The sequence below is a fragment of the Polyodon spathula genome, chromosome 13, assembly GCF_017654505.1.
Source record: "Polyodon spathula isolate WHYD16114869_AA chromosome 13, ASM1765450v1, whole genome shotgun sequence".
Lineage (NCBI taxonomy): Eukaryota > Metazoa > Chordata > Actinopteri > Acipenseriformes > Polyodontidae > Polyodon > Polyodon spathula.
In genome coordinates, this window is record NC_054546.1 from 10,098,771 (window position 1) to 10,123,374 (window position 24,604).

General features: G+C 36.5%; 1 pseudogene; it reads right to left on the bottom strand.

The window, feature by feature from the left end:
* Positions 1-5,239: 5,239 nt before the first annotated feature.
* LOC121325880 overlaps positions 5,240-24,604 on the bottom strand; it is a 66,195-nt pseudogene continuing 46,830 nt past the window's right edge.

Sequence of the window (24,604 nt, forward strand, 5' to 3'; positions counted from 1 at the left end):
TCCCTTTTCGATGTTTCTGGATTGTGCATACATTTGTGCCAAATCCATCTGAGGATATGTGTAAATGGTTTCTGCTTCGCTATTATTTCAAAGTGAGAAATTTCCAAGGATATATCTAAAGATCCCAGCTCTTTGTAAAACTTTGCCACGAAGTGAATTACCTGGGGGTTTTCTAACATCTTTTGAGCTTTCTCGATATACTCCAGAGCTTCCTTTTCCTGTTTACATTGCCATAATCATTGTGTCTGCTGGGTTAAGCTCTAGTGCACGTCTTAGCTGTTGCAGTGCAGCTGGGTCACCTGACTCAGAAACCCCAGGGCGATACAGTGCAATGGTGAACCCAGCGTCCCACTCGTTCTCAGCTGGTTCTTCCTTGAGGGCTTTTCTGAAACATTCTTTGGCTCTCTCGCTATGTTTTCGGGAGAACCTTAATAAGGCCTTTTCCCCATACACTTTAGGGTGAACGACAGTGTAGCGGGAAGCTGTGATGGATAATCTCCTGCAAATGTCTTCCAGCTTCTCCAGGTAGCTCTGGGCTTCGGTGAGCTCACCCATGTGATAGTACACCCAAGCGAACTTTCCATAAGTAACAATGACCAGCTTCTCAAATTCATCTCCGTGGTCCTTCCTTGTAATTTCTTCATCTTTTTCTAGATCTTGTATTGCTTCTTCATTTAACCCCTGCAGGTGCTTCACATAAGCCAGTTGGTTGTATGAGTGCCCAGTACCTTTATTTGTACCTAGTTTTACTTTCACTGCAAGGAATATTTTGTTTGCATTTTGCAGTTTGCATTGTTGCGCTGCTTTTAATAAATCTAATTAATGGAGTCAAATCACCCCAGGGAGCACACCAGGATGGATAATACAGAGTTAATGGAGGTTTTTAAGCTATTTAGAGCTACTACTGTATAATATAAACAGCAGCACGTCTAAATACCACAGACCTTTATCATATACAGCATGTAATTAACTCCTTGCTCACTGGACATAATAAAAACAGTAACAAGAGCTCTGCTTTTGAGCTGGTTTGAAGGAGGCAGTATTTAGTTTAAATCAATAAAATTGGACCACTATGTGTGAGTGATTTAAATTATATTTTGTATTTAACTAACATTCATTATTGAGTTTATAGTGAATTCATGCAAACAAAATTATTTATGTTTCTCTTGTTAATGTGTGGGCATTAAACTATGTATACAGTATGTATTAAAACATATTTTATCCAATAAAAATGCTTTTGAGAAGGTTCGTGTCATGAAAAGTGGTAGCAAACAAGTCGAAGCGCACTTTTATACAGTTATCAATTAAATTTTTGTTCAGCAAGTAAAAAAAGGAATGTGGGCAATAGTAGACTTAACAGGTAACAACACATTGTAAAAGAAACGTTTCATGTTCGCAAGTGTCTTCATTTTACCGTGAAAGTTAAGCTTAGCTAGTTTATACACATTTTGTTGATGAAAAAAGACTGACGCTTTGGTTAGATGCATACAGTCAAGGATTTATGTTAAAACCAAATCAGTTGTTGCAGCTAATGTAAATCTAATCCATTAATACAATTCAATACAGCTGAATTCATGAATTTGTCCCTGCGGGGAGACAGTCGACTCATTGAAAAGTAATATTGAAACTAACGTATCATAACACTGAAGCAGAATACTTTTGGGGTTGTCATGGAAACGACTGCCATCCACAAGTTCTTTATTTCGTGGTACACTTATTCATTGTAGGTTGTATTAAATAATTACAGTACATGCTACTTAAATTACACTTAGCTATACTGTGTATGAATAAAAACACTAAGCAGGATGTTTTGTTCTTGTTATGAGTATGGCTCTTCTATACACACCCCCAAGTAAAACATGTGAACAGACTTGATTTGATTTTTTTATAGGTCTCAAGAATTTATATAGATCTACTAACTTTAGGGTTCTGTACCTTGGAATGCATGAAAAGATACTTCAAAAATCCAGATTGGAGGAAAGAAATTGTAGTGCAATCTCACACACCAATAGAGGAAAATCCAATGCTGCCGATGTGAAATATTTCAGACAGTAGGTGTGAATGGCAGAATTCCTGGTAATAATTTTGCTTACATGTGCATTTATCAGTCTCACACACTGAACATAGATGTAATGCTTCATGTGTGGGTAGAGATCATGGTGTTGTTGCTACTGACTGTGGGACACTTTCAAGCAAAGATTCCTCAAGAGGAAATGTATGGTTCATTTGAGTGTCCATAAACATTTGGCATATGATTTGTGACTTTTGTTGCACAATGTCCTGATTCAAACATTCCCTATATGGTCCAGATAACAGTTAGTGTCCTCTAAAAACATTTCCATTCATATTGTGTATTTTCTTGTTTTTTTACTGCAATAATAATAAAGGGCACATACCACATTCATTACCAAAAAAAAAAGGATAATTTTTCATAGCACTTAATGGCACCACTGTAGTCAATATTTATTATAAAGCTGTTTTCCTAGTTCAATTACATAATAAAAACCTAAAACATAGAAGTCAAAAATATTATGTTGGCGAAGGCACATACAACTGCTAGTTCAAAATATATTAAAGCTTTACAAAGGGAGAAAATATTTTGGACTTTGGAGTTTTAATATATCCTATGGGAAATAATAACAAACTACATATATTAATGAATTGATCACCAAGGATTTAAAATCTAATTTTTATATTATGATGAAAACCTTTCTGTTTGTAAGCTTTTTAACTTTAATTCTGGACTTTCAATGCTAAAAATAAAAATAAATAAAAACAACAGTTCACACTGACATTCATCACATTAAAGTTTTTTCTCTTTTAACTAACATACATATCCCTTTTAAGTTTCTGGTTAGAAAACTATTACTAATAGGGGGATCTGAAAATATATATAACTTCATTTTTTAATGTTATATCTACAATGCTGAATATTGAAATAGGACATTTACTGTTTAGAGTTTCTGCAACTTACAAGTAACGGACCAATACAAGACATATGGTAAACATAAACCTTTAATACTCAACATGTTAAATGATGTGTGGTTTTGAATGATGGATAGTGTATATAGTGTAGACAGTTGCAATATTCATAAACCATGTATTTCAATTGGCAAGAGGCTCAGGCTCTAGTAACTTTGCCTTGGAATTGCTGCTACATGCAAGCTATTCTTGGAACAGCAATCTGGGCATCACATTATTTAAAAATGTAACCTTGGTGAATATGACACACACACACACACACATATACGAAAAAGGTGTACACATGTGCTGCTGCTTAAGTAAATACAACAACAAAGTATTAGCAATATTGAGCATGTAATAAAAAGAGAGTGGAGACACGAAAACATGCAAAGAAGTTGTAATCAATTCAATTAAAATGTATTAACGCAATATTTACATTTGGCGCACAATGCTTTTGTGCCACATTTACTTTATTTGCAGCCCAGTTTAAGACATTTAATAACTTTAAAAACTGCTAGAAATATGATTTCCACATAGCAGACTGCAATTCAGTTGAGACCAGTAAACTAATTTTACTTGAAACCCAAATCAAATGAAAACATAGGTCTCAAGAGATATTCATACATGGCTTCATTACCATATGCTAACCTTTTTCCATCTGTTTTTTGTATCAAAAAGTGAATAGTAAAACAAATTACATTAATTTGAGCACATAAAATAAACTAATTTTAAAATACGAATGTAACATGACTATGTCTCGTCTATGTAAACATACCATTATTTTAAAAATAATAATAATAATAATAATAATAATAATAATAATAATAATAATAATAATACCATTCATTTTGTAATGAACTGATTATCCTAAATGTACTGTCCTGCAGAAACTATAAGTGTTACCCAATATTAGAAAGAAAAACAAAAAGTAATGAAAAAGAAAAACAAGGGTTAACTACATGATTCTGCAAAACCAGGCGACTGAAGCATATTTCAGAAAGATCATATGTGTGAATGTCACAGAATAGTCAAAATGCAGCACAATGATGAATTGAACAATGCATAGTGGAACAGAAACAGGTCACATCTAGTCAATTACCCTAATAACTCACAGCTATGACATGCATACTGTGTCCTATTTTCAGAATGTGGGGAGGGCTCACCTTCAAATAGCCTGAGAAGAAAGACAGCTCAATATCTGATTTGTTCCAGGGGTATAGTGTCAAATCTGACAAATAAACCCACCAGAGCAAGATCTATCACAACCGTTGAGCGTGCAATGTTTCCCCTGGAGGATATATCGGATGTTTAATTACTTCAGTAAAACAGAAACTGAAAGCCTTTCTCAGTGTACCGGAAATTATATGGTACATTAAAATGTTGGCTGCGTTTAATCACAACACCTTCGACTGGTTCACAGACCCTGATTAGCACTAATGTTGGATTATCTAATGTCACCTTGGGTAGGGTAGTCCAAGATTAGTCCTAATCAGGGTCTGAGAAACCAGCCACTTACCTATTTTTTTTAAGTGGACTGTTATAAAATGTGTGTAACTAAAACGGGCCTTTCGAAAAAATATCCGTAACACAAGCACATTAACAATAACACAAAAACAAGGTCTTTATGAAAACATGGTTTGAGGTGCCATGGAAAGGTCTACCAAATTAATTGTGGCTTTGTGGAATAGGTGACAACATGGTCTATTACATGACATGTAGTCATCACGCATTTGAGTTTGAAGCATTAACACATTGGGTTACATTATGGAAATACATATTTGTACAAAAGAAACATTCAACGAATTCAAGTCTGCCTGATTTTATATATATATATATATATATATATATATATATATATATATATATATATATATAGGCTAGAATATATATATAATATATATATATATATATTATTATTAGGTAATGTCCATATTGGCCTTACAGATTTAAAAAAAAAAAAAAAAGATATTACCAGCAACCATTAAGAAAATGAATTCTAGTTTGTTGCATTGGCCGGTTTCTATATCCACTCACTGGAAAAAACAAGAATCCCTAGAATGAATAGTGTGTAAACAGTCAAATGGAAATGAGAAAAAGAGCTGTATCACTGTATTCAACCTGATATAGGTTTGATTTGATTAGGTTAATTACAGGAACGAAGGCATTGAATGAATGAGGATAATTTCACTCCAGGTAAAATGACCAAAGGAAGTGAAAGACTAGCTGAAAGTACTGCGTGCAAAGAGAGTTCTCTCAGAACTCCATCTATGGGTGATACACAGCAAATGGAAGTACATGACAGGTGAAAGTTATGGAATGATTTTGTTAGCAATATGTGCAGTGGGTCTAATGCACTAATCCAGACACCATTAAATGCTTCATTGATTTTATTAAGCTCCATTTGCATTCTAAAAGTAACAAGGTACAAAATGACTTGTTCCTGGTAGTTTTAGGCAAGGTTACAGTAATTCGTATGAAAGGCATCTTGTTAGTTGCAACAACCAATTAAAACTATAAACTAGTGTTAAATCTTTGCTGTATAAAAATCACTACAACACTTGACAATTATTTTCATCGCTGGCAGTATATGGCAGTAACAATTAAAACTGTCATAAATTCCTAAAGACATACAATATCTATTAACACTTTAAAATAATGGTCACAAAGATATCCACTGAAATATGTTGTTATGAAATGTGTTAGTACACATAAACACAGAGAATGCATTAAGTAGTTGCAGTCATTATTTTAAAGTGTTCCCCTACTGTACTTCCAAACTGTTCTCGGTCCTTAAAACAATGGATCTGACCTGCATGCTTTTAACATCTATAATAGGTTAGATCTTGAATGCCAAGGTTAACCCATCTCCTACTGTTATCATGCGATATTGACCCTGGTATCTCTATGAATTTTCTCATTCAGCTTGTGAATGCACTGGGTGTCGTTGTCGCCCTTCTCTGGGTTCAGCACTTTTCTTCCCCAAAGCACCTGAAAGACAAAAACAGGAGGGGTTGAACGGGGGCAACTACTGCAGCCATCCACGTGTCTTCCCTGTATTGCAACTTGTCATGACTATCTTCAAAGTTTACATCATGGTTTGCCTAGAATATAATTATTCTATATGAAGGATGACGCCCCATTCATTCTATGTAGTCTTATGTAAGGGCTCTGTATAGAATAAAGAATTCAACAGTACACACTCTCAAGTACTTAAGTCTCCAACACATGTGTACAGTGCTAATACACCCAGTGATAACTGCTTGCCAACATTGGTTTATATTAAAAACATGTTCCCCAAAATTGCCTGTTGGAAATCAACTGGTAGCTAACTCTGCATCTTTGTAGTTACTGCCTTAAGCTGGCTTGCATACATTTTTTTGCATCCAGTGAGATTTTCAAAAAGATGCAGGCTAGCCAGTCCAGAGGTTTATTTAGCAATATTGTGCATACCTTAACAGAATACTCCCATAATAATAAACATATTCAGAGTATAAAGTATTCCTTTAAATGTCAACAGAATGTTTACTTAGTTGTAGGTGTCTTGCAATAGCCAATGCAAGTTTCAGAAAAATGTAAATTCTTGTGGCGCAGACATACTGTATCACAGTAATTTCATCCCATAACTTATTCCACCTGTTTCCCTGCCTCTTCCAAGTAATCTTACCACAAGCTTCTCAAGACACAAGCACCCCAAGTGAAGAAGGAGTGAAGTGATACATGAACGCTAAAGGAAGTAGCTGGCATGGAAACACTTGAAATGGGATTTACATCTGCATAGGCGGTAAGTGTAAAGACGTGGCTTGGAGGACCATACTCACATTATCAATGGCTATAATTCCTCCTTTCCTAAGTAGCAGTAGACACTTCTTGTAATATTGGTCATAATTAGCTTTGTCAGCATCTATAAAGGCAAAGTCAAAGGTTTCAGCTTCACCAGCGGCCACAAGCTCACCTGTAAAACCAGAAAGAAAAGTTGAAAGACATGCAACACACAAACAATTTGAGATTGCATTATACATTTTACACAATGGGTGGAAAATGGGTTTTTGGTCCTTAGCCCAGAAAACATCTGGGTCTGAACTGAATCAAGCCTTGCTTGATAAAGTTGAAGAGTGCAGTCTTCTAGTATCTAGCTGTTAAAAATGAACAGTTGAGATCCCCCAAGTTTAAACATGTTGGGATAGGTGTCAGAGTTAATGGTGAATAATCTTCTCCCAATTTTCTTAATTTTGGTCCTCCAGATGAGTAACACTTAAAACCACTAGCAGTGCAATTGATTTGTGATGCTTGTATTGTCAACAAGAAGTTTTTACTTAAATAAATAAATAAATAAAATATTGCTCTATTTATTGACTGAGTAAAAATGATTTCCACACTTTATTTTGGTTATATGATTGGCTATAAAGTTTGTTGCAGCTTTATGTATCAGTGTATTTCGTAAAGTTTTGAACTCTGCTGAGCATATTACACCATGTAACAATTTTTTTTTTTTTTTGGTGATACATAAGCAATTAGGAAATAACACTTACTACCCAGGAACAAAAATTGTGTTACATAGTGTTATTAGTGTGACACCTATTCTTGCATTAGAAAAACAATATTGATTAGTAGCATTATTCTGAATTAACAGCTATTTCTAAAACAGGGATGTCGTTTGTATGTAGAAGTTCCTTGCATGTAAACTGTAGTAAAGGTCTACAGTATGTAAGGGTGTTTTTTATACAACGTTTTAAAGAGGGATGCGTGCATTAGCAGAATACTGTGGTAATACTATTCTAAACCCTTACATGTAGAATTCTGATTTCTTTTTCATTGCAATACGGTTGTGGCATGATTGTGTTTTGCAGCTGTTTTTTTTTTTTACTTACTTGTAGAGCTGGCTGTATCCTCAGGTCAATTTTATGTTCAACTCCAGACTACAAGAACAGGTAACTACAGTGAAGGGGACTTCTCATACTTGAATAATTCAGTGTGGTGAATTTTTTAATTAAATTTCTCAAAAAAATAAAATAAAAATAATAATAATAAAAAAAAAGACAGGACAGGGCTGTGAAAGGGCACCGTTTTAACCTTGCTTTTGTCATCAATTGTCTATTGATTTTTTCAATCATATACAAAATGTCAAGAAGGCAGAAATTCAGAAACACAAAAGGTGAAGGTTCCTTGCTTCTGAACACAGGCCTCTAGGGAACCATGCCTGCCAACGCATTTGCACTTTGTGACACATATATACATGATTTTTTTTGCAGCACCCCACAGTATTTCTTTAAATATTTAATGGGACTGCTAGAGGTATTAGAAAAATCTCTATCTAAAATAAAGGCAAAGCCCTTGTTAAATGTCTGTTGCTGAATAGAGAGACTGAATTAATAATAAACCCTTACTGTTGCAGGTAGAGCAGGTGCATGCGAATTTGACTCGCAGCAGGTTTCGGATTAATATATATAAACAGAATATTTGTGCAGTCTGTATTCAAATGACACAGCAAATTAGTTCTTAAATTACCACTTAGTCCTAGGAGTTTTAGAGCACTGTGAAGGGCATTGCAGGCTCAGGCAACACAATAAGCACAAGCAAGGTGACTGAAATTTGATTTACAAACTGGAGCCTTAATGGCATAATGTTGGAGAATTTAGATAGCAGTGCTATCTAAAAAGGCTTCACAAAATGAAGTGACAGCTCAAGTTAAAAATAACTCATTTAGAGGAGACTTCACTTAGAGGAAAGTCGTAAAACAATATGGGCATGACAAAATGGACAATGTTAAAGCTATTGTAGTTATAGCAGGCCAAGTATACTCCTCTTTATCCTACGATAACAGCTTACACTTACAAAAAGCAAAAACAACGTTTTAACTGTTCCATAGCCAAATCAGACGAAGACAATACAGTGCATCAGCTATCTATCTAAAAGGGGAGGGTTAGACATCAAAAGGTTTGTGTTCCTTGTTTTGACTTGTGACAAAGTGGCTGACGTTTCTACATAGACCATTTCCCTCACTGAATCCTGCTGTATACATTCCTAATCAATTAGGAACTTCCTCAAGCTGCTCTGAATGCCCCTTAAGTTCTGTATGGATTTTAGTGTGCAGCTCACACGCCATGGTTCACAGATAACTAAGAATTTCATCTATAACTGTATCTACTGTTATTTGATCAAATTGTCAGCTTTACCACCCCCAGACAGTAAACCTATATACTTCATTATGAAATATATATTTTTATGTAACATCAAGGGGAATAATTCTGCTTGAAATCAGCACAAAAAAGGGTGTTTTTCTCCATTTGTTTTCCTTTCACTTTAACATTGCCCCAGCACAAGTTTGCAGTGATATACATACTATCTGTCAGGGTGAAACGATTTACTCTCTTGCAGTCAAGACTGTATGGCTTAGTTTACAGGAGTGGGGTCATTTTTCCCTGCAAGGTCAGGGGAATAATCTTGAGCGTAATTGGTTTTGTCTCTCAGTGTGTAGCATTTACAGAAGCATCTACGTTCTACTTGACAAGCTTTTTAACCACCATTTAGCTAAAAGTAGGAAGAAAATATGGCTCTATAAAATAAGCTTTGCTTAAGGTAGTTGTTCATTATCTAGTGTGTATATATATATATATATATATATATATATATATATATATATATATATATATATATATATATATATATATTGACAAAAAAATTACAATCAATGACAAAAAAAAAAACACACACACACACTCTGTAGGTAAAAATTTAACTGGTCCAATAAATTAATTTAGGGTACAGTTGGAACAAAAACCAGAAGGGACACCGACCCTCCAGGCCCAGGACTGGAGACCCCTGATCTATATTATACAATGGCAAGGATCGTTCTTCTATTCATTTCAATAGGTTATGTAATGTCATAGCCGCAGTGATTTCTCAGGACATCACCATGGTTCTCTTTAAACCTACAGTATTCGTGTTAGTTGTTCATAATTATAAAATACCTCATAGTCTTTATATGATTGGAATATGGCAGTCCCAATGCATATACCCTGTTGCGCTACATTGCTTTAATTATTCTTTATTATATAAACTTCATACAAGTAAGATTCGCTGTACAATTACTCCCTTCACAAGCACAGCTATCACATAGCTTGTATCACTATAAGATGGTACAGATTTGCATTGAGAACCTTAATTGTGTTTATTTGTTGTCAGTTGTTTAATAATAAGTGCATATGTTGATTTACTGTATAAATAAAAGAATCTACATAGTTAATCAGATACAAATTGGAAATTTCTTACATAATTAGAAATTGAAGCTATAAATTGAAGCTCAGGAAGTATACTATAGCAGACATCCTGAGGCCAATGACAGGTCTCTGCAGGTGTGTGCTTTTATGCAGCTCTTCGTTACTTGCTCCTACAATGGTTTGCACCTTGTCAGAGGGGGTGCAAAGTTTTTGGAGAGTCAGCAAATTGCCCAAGTGCAAGGCCAAATCCTTACATCTCATTACAATGTGTGCGTCTGCTTAGTATTCCAGATCCCAGCCCAATTCCATGCTCTTTTCTTCATTTGAATACATTTCAATATAATTTAAATGGATTAATGATGGCAAAGTGCCAATTTGATGGCAGGTGCAGAACGGCAGGGGAAAAACATTCTTTACATACGCCACATTTTTAGTGGCTTTTTTAAAGTCCCGCTTTACGACTGCTAAACTTGGCTTGCATGTGCAAAACTCTGATTTTGGCTGCAATACGGGTATTTTGCAGCCGCAAATCGCTTTGCACGTATCCTTACATCAGCCCCTTTATGTGGTAAAGTCCTTTACTGGTAAACTCTTCACTGACATCACAAGCAACAACCTTGCCATCAGCCAGCAATGCAAGAGCCAGGTTTAAAGCACTGTACCCTGTACATACCCCTGAAAAGACAAAGCAGTTACAAAAAACAAACATGTTTTGCCAAGTGCTCTAAACTATGGGGCGGTACCCTCTGTGAAAATGAGGCACATTTTATCTTAAGCATTTCTAACAAAGTATAATGTGCAAGTCAGTATTACCAGTCAGTACCAAATTAAGATTTGTTTTCACACTATATCTCTATGTAACTATTTTATAATTTAGACCTAGGCAAATTAGAAAGCCGGTATACTCCTGTGTTGTCAATAATGTACCCTGACACAGATCAGTCACAACCACGCTTGTACCTACCAACTTTGCTTTAATGAGTTTGGCAAGGTTGGCCATCAGCTGAGCTTGTTCACAAGCCACCATCATCCGGTTTTCAGGATGTTCAAGTGTATGCTGCAAAATTGAAGGATATGGTCATCAGTTAGAAATCCAGCTAAAAGTCCTATAAAGCAGCAAATCATCCCTCTTTGCTATTTTCCTTTTGTGAAGACTGTTTTTGTTGTCCATAATGTCAAGGTGAAAAAAAAAAATCTACAGATTGTTCTAAATTAATTACAAATATAAAACAGAAAATAATGAAATCCATTTTGATTCCATGTTGTAACACAATTAAATGTGGAAAAGTCCAAGGAGGTGAATACTTTTGAGAGCATATATATATATATATATATATATATATATATATATATATATATATATATATATATATATATATGGAGTCTTTCCCTTTGTACATTACATTAACTGCTTCTACAGAAAAGGGCATTGCCTTCGTTTCGAAGAAGTTGGAATATTTGCCCATAAAAATTGCATAAGCAAAAAGAAGTAGTGACCTTGAGATCTATGCATTATGTATTATCTATGTATTATCCATTGGCACCCTCTGCTGGTTCAATGTTAGCTTTGCCATTGAAATAATTTTCTGGTTAGTTTTATCAGTCACTAGGGCTCATTTACGAAAGGGCCCTAAATGTAGCTGTAATGTGCACATTAAGTGGTCAGCCCAACGGGCACCATAAATCTAAATTTACCTGCCCATTTACTAACAGGGAACGCATTAATTAATGAGCATCTGGCTAATTTAAATACCATAGCGTGCACACTATATGTATTGTGAGTGATAATTTAATGTGCACGATAATATCCAAGACTTACCCATGACCACCATGATATAAAAAGCCCCAGCAGTCCAGGCGTATCTTTTGGTCAGTAGCTTACTGTGAAAGGTGGAGGTGGCTTACATTGACCGAAAATGAGCGATAAACAGACGCAGCCTTCCACAGGGGACAGACAGGCAACGCAAACTAAAACTGCACACAAAGGAGATACAAATTCTAGTGGAAGAGGTTGTTTTAAATTATAATAGCTTGTTTGGTCCAGTGTTTTATTTAACCACTCTATTATTTGTATCAGTGTAATGAACTATAAAAATAAAATCTAAGAAATTATAACATTAATTCACGTTTATTTATGCTTAATATAACCTCCATGATGTTAGATAGATTTCAGCCAAGAACAGTTGGTTAAACAGAATGCCTTTCAGTGGATAAAGTCTGGTTTCCAAACTAACTGAAAGGTGCAATTACAATTATCACCCCTTAGTAAATACGGGGTGAATAAAGAGCATCTCATTATTCAGAGCGGGGTGCCTCATTTAAATACATTATTATGCATTACAAATACCAATCACATATCCATAGTGTGGCACAATAAGTGTGCGCCAGAATATGGCCACTATTTCGTGCGATAATAACTTCAATGGCAACAGTAAATACGAAAATCATGAACATGCACACTAATTGCAATTATGGTGCACCATAATGTTTAGTGCCCTTTTGTAAATAATACCTTACAAAATATTGTTTATGTTTCTTCCATTATGAACGTGCGATTTCCCTATTTGCCTTAACATGCAAAGCACTTGTTTCACTTGAGCAACCTTGTCTGTCAAGACATGCTATTTTTCTACATCTTTTGAACTGGCAGGTTGTCAATTGAAGGGCCATTTATATTAAGTTAAATCAGACTTTCTTCAACTTGTTTCTACAGTCAGAGCTTGTGATGTGTTTTTTGTTGTCTAACTCTTGGCATTTTAAAATACTTCACACACACACACAATAGATGGTCCCTCGTATATTAAATCATGCTTGAAAACTTTGTTGCACTGCAGCCATTTGTAGAAACTTGGGATTTGTAGAAAACAAATATGAAATCATGCAGGAAAATAACAAAACTCAATTTCAAAATGCTGAATGGTTTCCTTTGAACCAAAAATGCAAATCTAATATTTACAGAACAAAAGATTACATTATTGACCATCATTTGTTTGTACAGCAGGGAATATTACTGAAACGGCAGAATACTTTCAGTAATATTGGCCAGCAGAAGTACTATTTGGATGCCCTTGTATCTATGTGAAAACTGCTTTGGCGGACAGAATATGTTGCTAAACTAATGTCTTCTCTAGTTTCCCAACACAGCAGTTTGCTTTTGACAACTGAGCCCTAAAATGTTGGTTGCGCAACCAAGAATATCTATAGTATATACTGTAGAGCCCTTTATCACTCTGTGCAATACTCAACATTACTGCCTGATGAGTTTTAATGCATGGGACTTCTACGTTTAATTAGGGTTGGAACAATAATCAAATATCGTAATATTTGTAGAGTCTTGATTATTACTATTTTTTTAAATTATAATTGACAATTAAATTTAATTATGTTTTTGACTCCCATCTACAACTGAAAAGGATCAGTGCTACTGAGACACATTGTTTCTCATCTCTTTCTCTAGACAACCGATTTGTCCAGAAAGAGATGCTCTGTTAAGAAACGCGTTTGTTTTCTTGGTTTACATCAGCCTGTATGTAGATGACTGTTATAACATGGTATTGCAGGCAGTATAAGTAAGTCAAGGCACAAGGCCTTTTTGCTCACAGCTAAAACTGCGATTATAACAGGATGTAAAGAAGCTGGAAAGCCAATGTAAAGTCAACAGCACTCAAAAGTAAACTGTCGAAATGCATATTTTTCCCCCAGTACAAAACTGAACAAGCATTGTGGACTGCAGCTTGAAGAAATGGTCTTTTTCTCCCATTTCATTTTAATAACTTTTATCATGATTGGTTGAAAGATTTGAATACCTTCTGCTCAATGAAACACAAATAATAAAAGTAGGTTTGACCTTTCATTAAAATCTTTTTTTTTTTTTTTTAACTTATCCATAATCCTACATCAAAAACAGCATCGAGGGCAGCTGGGACTATCTGGCTTTATTTGGATACATATGCTAGCTAAAGAAACCGCGAAAACGACTCTAGTCACAAAGTACTGGAGGATGTTCTCATGTGACAGCAGCCAGAAATACTGCTATGGTAACACGTTTGTTTTAAGTCACTTTTATTTCGACAGGAAATAACAGCTATATGGAGAACCCGTAATACAAATAATAATAATAATAATAATAATAATAATAATATAATAATAATAATAATAATAATAATAATAATGTAAAACTTAGACACAGACCTAGTCGGCGGAAAATTATTATTATTATTATTTTGTATGTGATATACAGTATATAACCATAATAATTTACGTTGTAAAGCGCTAAAATACCACATTAATTTAATGTGATTTCATAACATGCCATTCCTTACCTGATGCCATTTGAATATCTGGACAGAAATACGCTACAGGCTGCTGCTGCTCGCAGTTGTTGGCTGAAAAAAAGCGGAGTAATTATGACAATACGTAACACAAAGTGCACACCTCCAAAAACTACCAAATTTGAAAACTGTATCTTATATAACAAAAAAAATAACGGTGTGGTCGCTTGTTGCTGAATTACTGAGTTTCTGAGTATAGCTTTACTGCCATCTGCCGTTCTGTATAAACATTGCATTTTTATTAGATTTTTTTTTTTAAACAAAAATAACAATCTGGCGAATGAATATTTCAATATTTTATAATTTGTCACACTGTGCTCTAACATGCGGCGTAATTAACTAGAATAAATCAATGGAATACAGTATGCAGCATTATGCAAACTTGTTGTGTGTACAGTATGCAGCATTATGCAAACTTGTTGTGTGTACAGTATGCAGCATTATGCAAACTTGTGTAATTATTTAGACTGGATATTAAAAAAAAAAAAAAAAAAAAAAAAAACTTTATTAGCAAAATGGAATATCAGAGAAACAGCTGCCTAACATTTTGGCATGGTTCAAAGAACAATTTACATTTGTTTTTGTTTTTTTTAAATAATTAATGACTGACTGTTGATCTTGTTGAGGTCAAGGTCAAGTTAATGGTTTTCTTAAATGATGCAAAACAGACAGGCAAGAGCTGTGAGATACTACAATACTGGAATTGTACTGCAGTACAATACAAATGTAACCCTGGTTCCTTGAAAGAGAAGACAACCACCGACCAATACTTTTGGGATATTCCTGCCACAGCTCAGGTATTTACTGTGTATTTTTATATCAGAGCTGCCGATATGCTCGGTGATGTGCTTGGTCCTGCCTTCCGAGGGAACAAATAGTCACTCCACGGAGTTCACTTCCTGTTTATCATCTAACCCGCAAATGCGAGTGATGCGACCTCGCAATGTTTGGTGGTCATCTTCTCTTTCAGTGAACCAGGGTTATGGTAAGTAACCTAAAGTTCCTTTTCAATTCGAAGGGGTGGCCTGCGTCGTACAGAAAATGGAGCGGCATTGTTCAGACACTGCCATACAGGTAACCTGGAGGAATTTGGAGGCTCACTTCATAAGGGCCCGAACTGAGCTTGAGGGAGGGTTAACATCAGCCTCTGAGGTGACCTCTGAGCTGGGGCCTGTCTCCTGCGTCAGTTCTTGGACCTCTCTCACCATCCCAGGATGCTGTGATTGAAATAGCATCTTGTTCCTCCTCGCTCGTGAACTCCAGAATGTCTCATTCCTAAAGGCGGAGGAGGCGTGCTGCATGCCCAGGCACCGTGCACAAGGTAGGTGTTTGTCTTGTGGAGGGAGCATCCTCCCACAGGACGTGCAAGGGTGGAATCTTGATATCTCTTGACGTGCTGGGGCGAAGCACCGAGGGAGCAGAAGCACTAAGGCACCGAGGCTCTGGGACACAGAGGGCACCAAGCAACATGGGTATTGGGCAGGGGCGTCTAGTCTGGACCAAGCGCAGTCACCCAACCAGTGCAGCACATAGCTTACAGAGGAGGGGAGTCGGAACTACGTGTCATCGCAGGACCGTGCAGCGTGTAGCTTGCAGCAGGGTGGAGTATGGGCTATAGACAGTACTTTGGAAAAGGGCTTTATTTTTTTCAGTGTGCCAAGAAGGCAGGCTGAGACAAGCTCGTCGACTCAACAGCGGGCTACAGCAGAGCTGGGTCCCGGTGGAGGAATCGCTAGTCTCCTTTTTTTTTTTTTTAAAAGCCGCAAATAGCAGAGGAAAAAACTTAAAACAACAAGCTCTGTAAGGTTAGAAATGCAGACTACAATCGCAACCCATGTAGCTGTTAAAAAAAGAAATAAGAAATAAAACGTGGCACAGTTGCGTAGTGTTAGCTCATTCATCAGAAGCGGAGTTTCTGATTCCGGGGAAGTGTAAAGCCGACTTCCAACAGTAATTACAGGCAATAAATTTTATATATATATATATATATATATGGTCACACTTTTTTTTGATAATTACCTGTGTTAACAACAAACACAACAATTGCAGTTTTTTTTTTTTCACTAACAGTTAAACTATAAAGTACCCTATTTATAAACTAATATAAAGGCCGTCTAAAACTGTTCAGCAAATATCTGATCTTGGGTTAAAATTGTACTTTAAAAATGTTACTGTAGAAAATTAGATTGGGATTTATTTTTGTTATACCATTTTTTTAAATTTATAAACTACAGTAAATTCTCATTATGATGAACTTCGATAAAATGTACTTCCTGATATTATTTCCTGGCCAACTTTAGCAGTCGCTTATTATACATTACTAAGTTCACTTAACTTGATTATGCAAATTATTTTGGAGTAATTTGTTGAATAAAACAAATTGCCATAGTTTGAATAGCTGAGTGTAAAGGATATTGAGAAATGTATTAACTGTATTTTAGTGCTGTTTTGGGACTACTAAAAAGCGACCAGCCTAAAAAACGTGCATTATTCTTGCAGACAAAAATGGAGGTGTTGAAAGTGGTGGATAATGCACCACCATACAAGAAAAAGAAAGATTTTGCTGCAGATTTCAACATTCTCGCAAACACTTTGTCAACCGTTCTGAAAAAACTTTTTAAAAGTTTGCTTGCAAGCATATTTTCAGTAAAATGCACAGTACTTTTAAATTGGTAAAAATTTAAATTACAGTACAATAAAAAGTTTTATTTCAGTGTGTGACAGGAGTGCAAGGAGTTCCTGTTGTAGTTCGCCCTCCCAACCACTGGCGGTGCTGGAGAGCCACCAGAGTGGTTGGGAGGGCGAACTGCAACAGGAAGTATTGTGCACTCCCGCCACACAGTGTTACTGTGACTTTAATAAAGTTACTGTTGGTGTCACACAGCTTTCCTAATGGATAATTACTTTTGAGAGAATGTTGTATATCATTTCAGTAACTCACTTCTGGTGATGTCCACGTTTGAGACAGTAATGTGTACGGTAAAAAGGTTTCACAAGGGTCTATTTGTCATGCCTCTCAGCAGAGTGTAATACCAAATGAACCGGGTTATGTTGGAATAGTGATACAGTAGACACAAGGAAAAGGGTGTGGATATTTTACAGAAAACCACATGTTTAAACAAACTTAGTCTATTGTGTATATATAGTAGATATGTATGTGACTATAGAATGTATTGTAGCACAGCAGTGACCACAGTTTGTCATATGGTACATAACTGAGTTTAGGAGTTTAGATTCTTTTCCTTGTTACAAAGGTAAGGCGCTTTTTTCAGCTGGGATGTTCTGATTCACGTGTCAGAATTATTGCCAGTTTAGGAAAAAGGATATCTGGAAAAAAGGTTTTAGGATTAAGTTGGAAAGAGTTTAAAGGCAAGATCCAACAGAGAGAGGAAATAGCTGCAGGGATTAGGGAGATAAATGAGCAGAATCAAAGTTAAGAAGAGAAGATAAAGGTGGAGATCAGAGAGCAGTCATATGGGTAACACGTAAAGGGAATACAGCAACAGAAGGAATTAAATGAAGTCATAGAACAGACGAGTTTCTTTCCAAAGTAATGGATAGAATCAGGAATTGTTAGAAGGGATTAGTTTCCGCCCCAAATCTTCAGGCTGTCAAAGAGTGTGCCCAATCTTTCATTTACAGTTATATTAGTCCATTCCATTGCTCTTATTACATTGAAAAATGCCCATTGTTTTAAGTACAATGGGCCAGTATGAGGAACATTGATAGCAACCCAATCAGTTTGGTTTATCTTTTCTATCCTCTATAAAAGTTTCCCATAGTAAAGTATAGCAAAGTAAAATTATGGTAAAGCATAGGTAAGCATTGGAAATCAGTTAAGTATGGTAAAGCATATTAAAACAAAAACAAAACAAAAAAAAAAAACAATTCAAACTAGGTTAAACTATTGTAAATACATTGTATAACCATGGCAAAAGCATGGTAAAAGTACAAATGTGTGTGCAGAAATACTGTGGTAAACCTTTATAAGGAAAGGCAGAATTATTGCAACCACTCAGTTTTACTATCTGCTGTAACCTGTGTTAGTGACAGCAGTAACTAAACAGTATGTTAAAAAAAGAATTAAAGGGTTATATGGTTTAACATGGCTATTCCGTAATCCCTGGTAACTTCTTATATAAACGGAAGAAAAGGCATAATTATTGCAACCACTCAGTTTTACTATATGTCGTAACCTGTATTAGTGACAGCAGTATCTAAGCAGTAAGATTCATCAAAAGAATTAAAGGGTTATATGGTTTAACATTGCTATTCCCTATCCCTGGTAACTTCTGTTGTTTGACATACTGTATATATGGAGTTTTGTACATTATTTAAGTGCGGTGTATACATGTGAGTTACAGATCTGATTTGTTATTCTTTGCACTAGATTTCTTTCCACAGATCATATTCGCTGCAATTTTACTGAAACATAATTTTACTTTCAATCATCCAGTTTCATTAAGGATATATTTTTTAATCATAGTGACAATACCTAAGATTTAGGTTTGCTAACATTAAATACTGGTTAGCTAATAGTAAATGTGTGTTTGTATGTTTGTTTTGCAGGATTTAAAACAGGAGAATCTGATCTCTTGTCTTATAATTTGGAAGGAGGATGCTGTTCAGGATATATGGTATATACTAGAACAGTGCAGGTGTAGGATTGTGAATTTAAACTCTTTATGAGAAAGAAAACTTTGTAATTTGTGTGATCATCAGAAGTGATGTGTATATAATTTTGCAGAATACAAAGTAAAGTTCTTTGTAAGAGTATAGCACTGTTCTGGCATTATCTCTTCCAACAGCATAGGGCTCCCTAGGTGACACTAATTGTTTTTTCTACTTGTGCCAAGTACCGACTATTTCTGAGCAGATTTTGTGGACAGGACCCAGTCCCAGAACTGCTTCTTATGTCTGTACACCAATGAAAAGATGCAGCTTGCCATCTGTAAAATGCACTCCTCTATCCCTCTTCCCAGCACTCATTTCCCTGTGTGTCTCTGCCTGCTTGTTCTTTGTTGCTCGGGACTGTCACTGTGTCACATTTATGCACCGTCAAAACAATTGTCAAAGCCTTCTGCTTCAATGCTGTAGATGCATCCTTGCCTCAAATAGAAAACAACGCTGCAAAAAAATAGAAAATCATCACTTTTACCAATAAGTAGTCCCATGTGATTACTCATGGTAGTTACATTTATTTACTTAGAAATTACATTCCAAGAATTTAGTTCTTAGTTCTATTGGCTTTAAGCAGATTTGATTAATTATTTATCACAATTATAATTAAAGCAAACTTCAATGACTCATGTGTTAATCAATTAAAACCTAGAGTCTGTGTTCAGTAACAGCAAAGTTAAAGTGTAAGTATAACGACTGAGATACATAACATTAACACCTTTTTGTCGTGTTGTTTGTGAAGCAACACTGTTGAATCACCTGTCAGGAAAACACTTCCATTTCTAAAGAACTGACTTAGAAAGGATGAGAATATTATCTAGTAATAGGATATTATATTATACATTGAGGTGTAAAGTTTAAAAATGAAAACTGTAGAAAACACATTTTAATACATATCTAACACATATGCTCAATAACTTATATATAAAAATGAAAACAGAAGTTATTTTGCAATATTGCTGTCCGTTACCATAATTACTAGTTCTACTTGCCGGTGCTCTGGTATTTTGTCATACTTGACTGTCTGATACCTCTTGTGTCTGCAGTGACGGTCTGAAAGCTGACAGTAGAAGAAATACCTATTTTTTCCCATTATTGGCACCTTTGATTTGATAGCAACACTCCAATTCAACTTTCAGCATAGCAATACTTTCAACTTCTCACAGAGGTCAGGCAGTAAGTGACCTGTTTAGCACAATAACGCTTGCTCCTCTGCATCTACGAGGGTTAAGAAGGAGATAAACAAGTAGTGTACCCTGGTTAGCTATTAGGTACTGTATTTCACTTTAATGTTTTTCAGACAGCTTCATCTCAGTTTTGAAGAAGCCAGCCACAAGGTTGAAACTGGCGTTTGGCACAATTTTTTTAAATTTTTTTTTCACCCATGTAATACATGATTCAGATAACCCTGTATAATCTATTAAAAGTTGTGTGCTCTGTCTCAAACTGTACTTCTACCCAGGTCAGTGATCATAAAGTGGTTGTTCATAATCTTCGCATTTCTTGTTTACATTTTTGTGAAAATGTCAAGGTATGTCATCAAGATGTGTTAACAGCATCGCTGTCTATATCTGATGCCACTCTAAATTCATTGCTTGTTTTCCCCTTTGGTCTACTTTAGCAAACAACAGCATGTACCATAATTCATAAAACATAATAAGCTTTATATCAAGTCAGAAATATCTGCTTTCAATCTGTGTTAAAATTTGAAATTCAATATAGTCGTATATAAAAACATTATAAACATTTTAGGCAGCAGATGGTACTGTTGTCAAAGAAATAGTTGCATAATAGCACTTCCCACTGCTATGCGTTTAATCTAGTTCAGTTTTAATAGCTACAAGGCAGCTGTTTCTGCAGATTGTAATCCATTTAACACAGCCTTTATGCATTTAATGTTCCCTGGTGTTTACTGTTTAAAGTAATTGTTGAAATTTTTTTTTAAACACCCTTTTTCTTATATACTTACATTAAATCATAAAGTACATGGATAAAAATATGGTATTTTATATATAACAGTATGTTTTTTTTTGTAACAGCTCAATTATGTATTTGTCCTCTAACAAAATAGTAGTTTAATTTTCATAGAAATATCTCAGTCATTCTTTACCACCAACCTGTGATCACTAAGGCACAGAAAGTAGAGTTGGAATGTCTACTGTATATATTTCTAATATTTATAAATATTGAACAGACAGATTTTATATACATTTTTTAAAAAATGTTTATAGATGGGTGAAAGTTGTTTAACAATAAGTAATCTGGTTTATACAACAAGGGTTATATGATAATGAATCATGCTGGATCAATTAATCTGCCAGACATAAAGTCAAAACAGTTTACACATGCAAACAATTCTGGAGAAGCTAATTATTCTGGAAAGAAACAGGGAGGAAGTAGGGGAGATGATTGACAGTACATTCCCATTGGCAGATAACCTTCAGTTGTTTGAAAAGTTGAGGACGGTCTGCCTTTTTTCAACATCTCAACTTCAACTTCAGGGTACTGTACTGTTAATGTTTCTTTTTCTTTCTAAACCTATGTTTGATGAACAATACAGTGATACTGTTTTACACATTAAGTAGTTTGAGTTCAGTAGTCTAGCTTGTTTTATGTAAATTAATTAACTGGATACATTTACCAATGGAAAGATAAATCTCTATTCTAGAATTTAAAAAATATCGCCCAACCAGATTAATGTATATGTTGCACTAGAAGTCAGTCAACTATACCCAATGTTAGTACATTACTTTTATTTTTAAATTATGACATAAACTTCTTAATTATAAGACTTCACTACAGCAGCATAACACAATATTCATTTCATATCAAAATTGTTGCCACTACAAACTTGAATTGTGAACAAACTGATATGGCATTTCCATCATGTGATGATTTTTTTAGCTGTACAAAATCACTAATTACCTTTTGAAAGATTGCATTAATACTATTTATACACAAAGACCAAACAATGCTGTTTGTTTCCAGCTCTGCATGCCACCACATTGACACTTCTGACATTCCCATTATTATCGCAGGAAGCCTAGTCATTTTTTTTCCTGTCAGATTGTATGCAGATCAATACAAATATGAATGTTATGGAATTGGGCACATCATGACTGTATTATTCAAACTTTAAACATAATGCCCATGTTTTGAGACTACTGATATGATAGGCACTGGCACCTTTTTATAAAGTTAAAAACTGACATTTTTTCAGAAACATTTAGTGTCTGAGGCTGAGGACAGATCCAAAACTATTCAGTTTTCTAATACTTTATGCAACCATTAGGCTACACTGCCTCACTATTCCACTTCGGATTCTAAAATCACATTGATGTGTCAACCAGTAATGACCTGAAAACCAAACTGACTCCCACATTAGAGATTACTCTTGATATTTTAGTTTCTAACTCTATTGCCAAATAAAGCAGTTAGTAATGGCAGTGGAGCTATGGATAATACTTCCCAGGTTTGTGTAATTAGGAGATAATACAGCTGCCACCATAATCTTTTTTATTTATTTATTTTTTTAATCAATAAACTAAATCCTGTATATAATTCAGTGGCAGTTTGTTTATAATTAATTTTATATAAAAAGTCAAAAAGACAACAGAATATAAACTTCATTGTTTTTTTTTTTAATTATCAAAATATCGTCCATGTAAACCTGCTGTATTGCTGACTTATCTCAATTCTTTTAATTATATATTTTGTAAAGTTGCTGTGCTTTTATCATGCTTCTGTGTGGCTGTCTAGAAATCAGGAAGTAATCAAAACACTTTAGAGTCTGCAACAACTGCTCTTGCAAAACATGTAGATAGGCATTGTGACAAAGTGCCCTCCCCTGTGTATATTATCTGTTATGTGTTGTGTGTGGTGTGTTTAAATGTTGGTGTATAGTCATTGGTACACGGGATATAAACGGGTCTGTGTAACACGAGTGTTTAAAAATGTATATGTGTATTTAGGCACGAGGATTGCACAGCACTTCACGTGCAAGTAAAAAGTAATAATATGTGAGCACAGGGAATTGCACTTTATTAATTCACGTGCTGGGATTCAAGTGAATAATTAATTGGTAATTGAATCCCAGCACAATAGTATATATAGATGCACGTTGTCACATACTGGCGGTTGGGTGTTCGGTGAGCGGAGAACGGGATTGGAGACGGAGGAAATTAGTAGTAGTAGTCTGTTTTTGTTTGTCTATTTATTTTGGCGTAGAGTGCCGTGTCCTGTGTTTTTCGTGTTTGTTTAAACCTTTTATTTTGTAATAAACCGGCGCCAACAGGCGTCTTCATCATTTCATTTCATCCGTCCTGTGTTTTGTGTATTGCATTACTTTCCTGGTTCTGACGCCGCCCACTTCGGCCGTCTCTGTGACACGTGGTGTCCTGCGTGGGATAACAGCGCCTCCAAGCGTCAGACCAGGAGAGGTGTTTTGTCAACAAAAAAAAAAAAAAAAAAACCACAGCAACAACAAAAAAAAAAATAAAACATGGAAGGCTGGGACTGGAGAGATGGCTGCCAGGACCTGGAGGAGTTCCTCGGTGGTCTGGAGGACCAGGGCTGGTGCCTTGCCTGTGGGGAGTTTGGGCACCCGGTGGTGCGCTGCCCCTACCAGGAAGGAGAGGAGGAACTGCCGCAGGAGAGGAAGGTGAGGAGGTGGCAGAGAAGGGGAAAAGGGAAGAGGAAGGCAGAGGTCCCACCGCTGTCTCCACAGCCGCACCAGTCTCCTGCAAGGGAGGAAGAGCCGCACCAGTCCCCTGCAAGTGAGGGAGAGCCGCACCAGTCCCCTGTATCAAGGGGAGACTACACACCGCTCCCACCTCCACCACCAGGAGACTACACGCCGCTCCTACCTCCACGGGCAGGAGCAGAGCAGCAGGAGCTGCCTCTGCCTCCGCCACCTCCACCGGCAGGAGCAGAGCAGCAGGAGCTGCCTCTGCCTCCGCCACCTCCACCGGCAGGGGCAGAGCAGCAGGAGCTGCCTCTGCCTCCGCCACCTCCACCGGCAGGGGGAGAGCAGCAGGAGCTGCCTCTGCCTCCGCCACCTCCACCGGCAGGGGGAGAGCAGCAGGAGCTGCCTCTGCCTCCGCCACCTCCACCGGCAGGGGCAGAGCAGCAGGAGCTGCCTCTGCCTCCGCCACCTCCACCGGCAGGGGCAGAGCAGCAGGAGCTGCCTCTGCCTCCGCCACCTCCACCGGCAGGGGCAGAGCAGCAGGAGCTGCCTCTGCCTCCGCCACCTCCACCGGCAGGAGCAGAGCAGCAGGAGCTGCCTCTGCCTCCGCCACCAGCAGAGGGTGAATGCCTGCTGGGTCCCTGTCCACCAGCAGAGGGTGAATGCCTGCTGGGTCCCTGTCCACCAGCAGAGGGTGAATGCCTGCTGGTATCACTTCCCCCACCAGC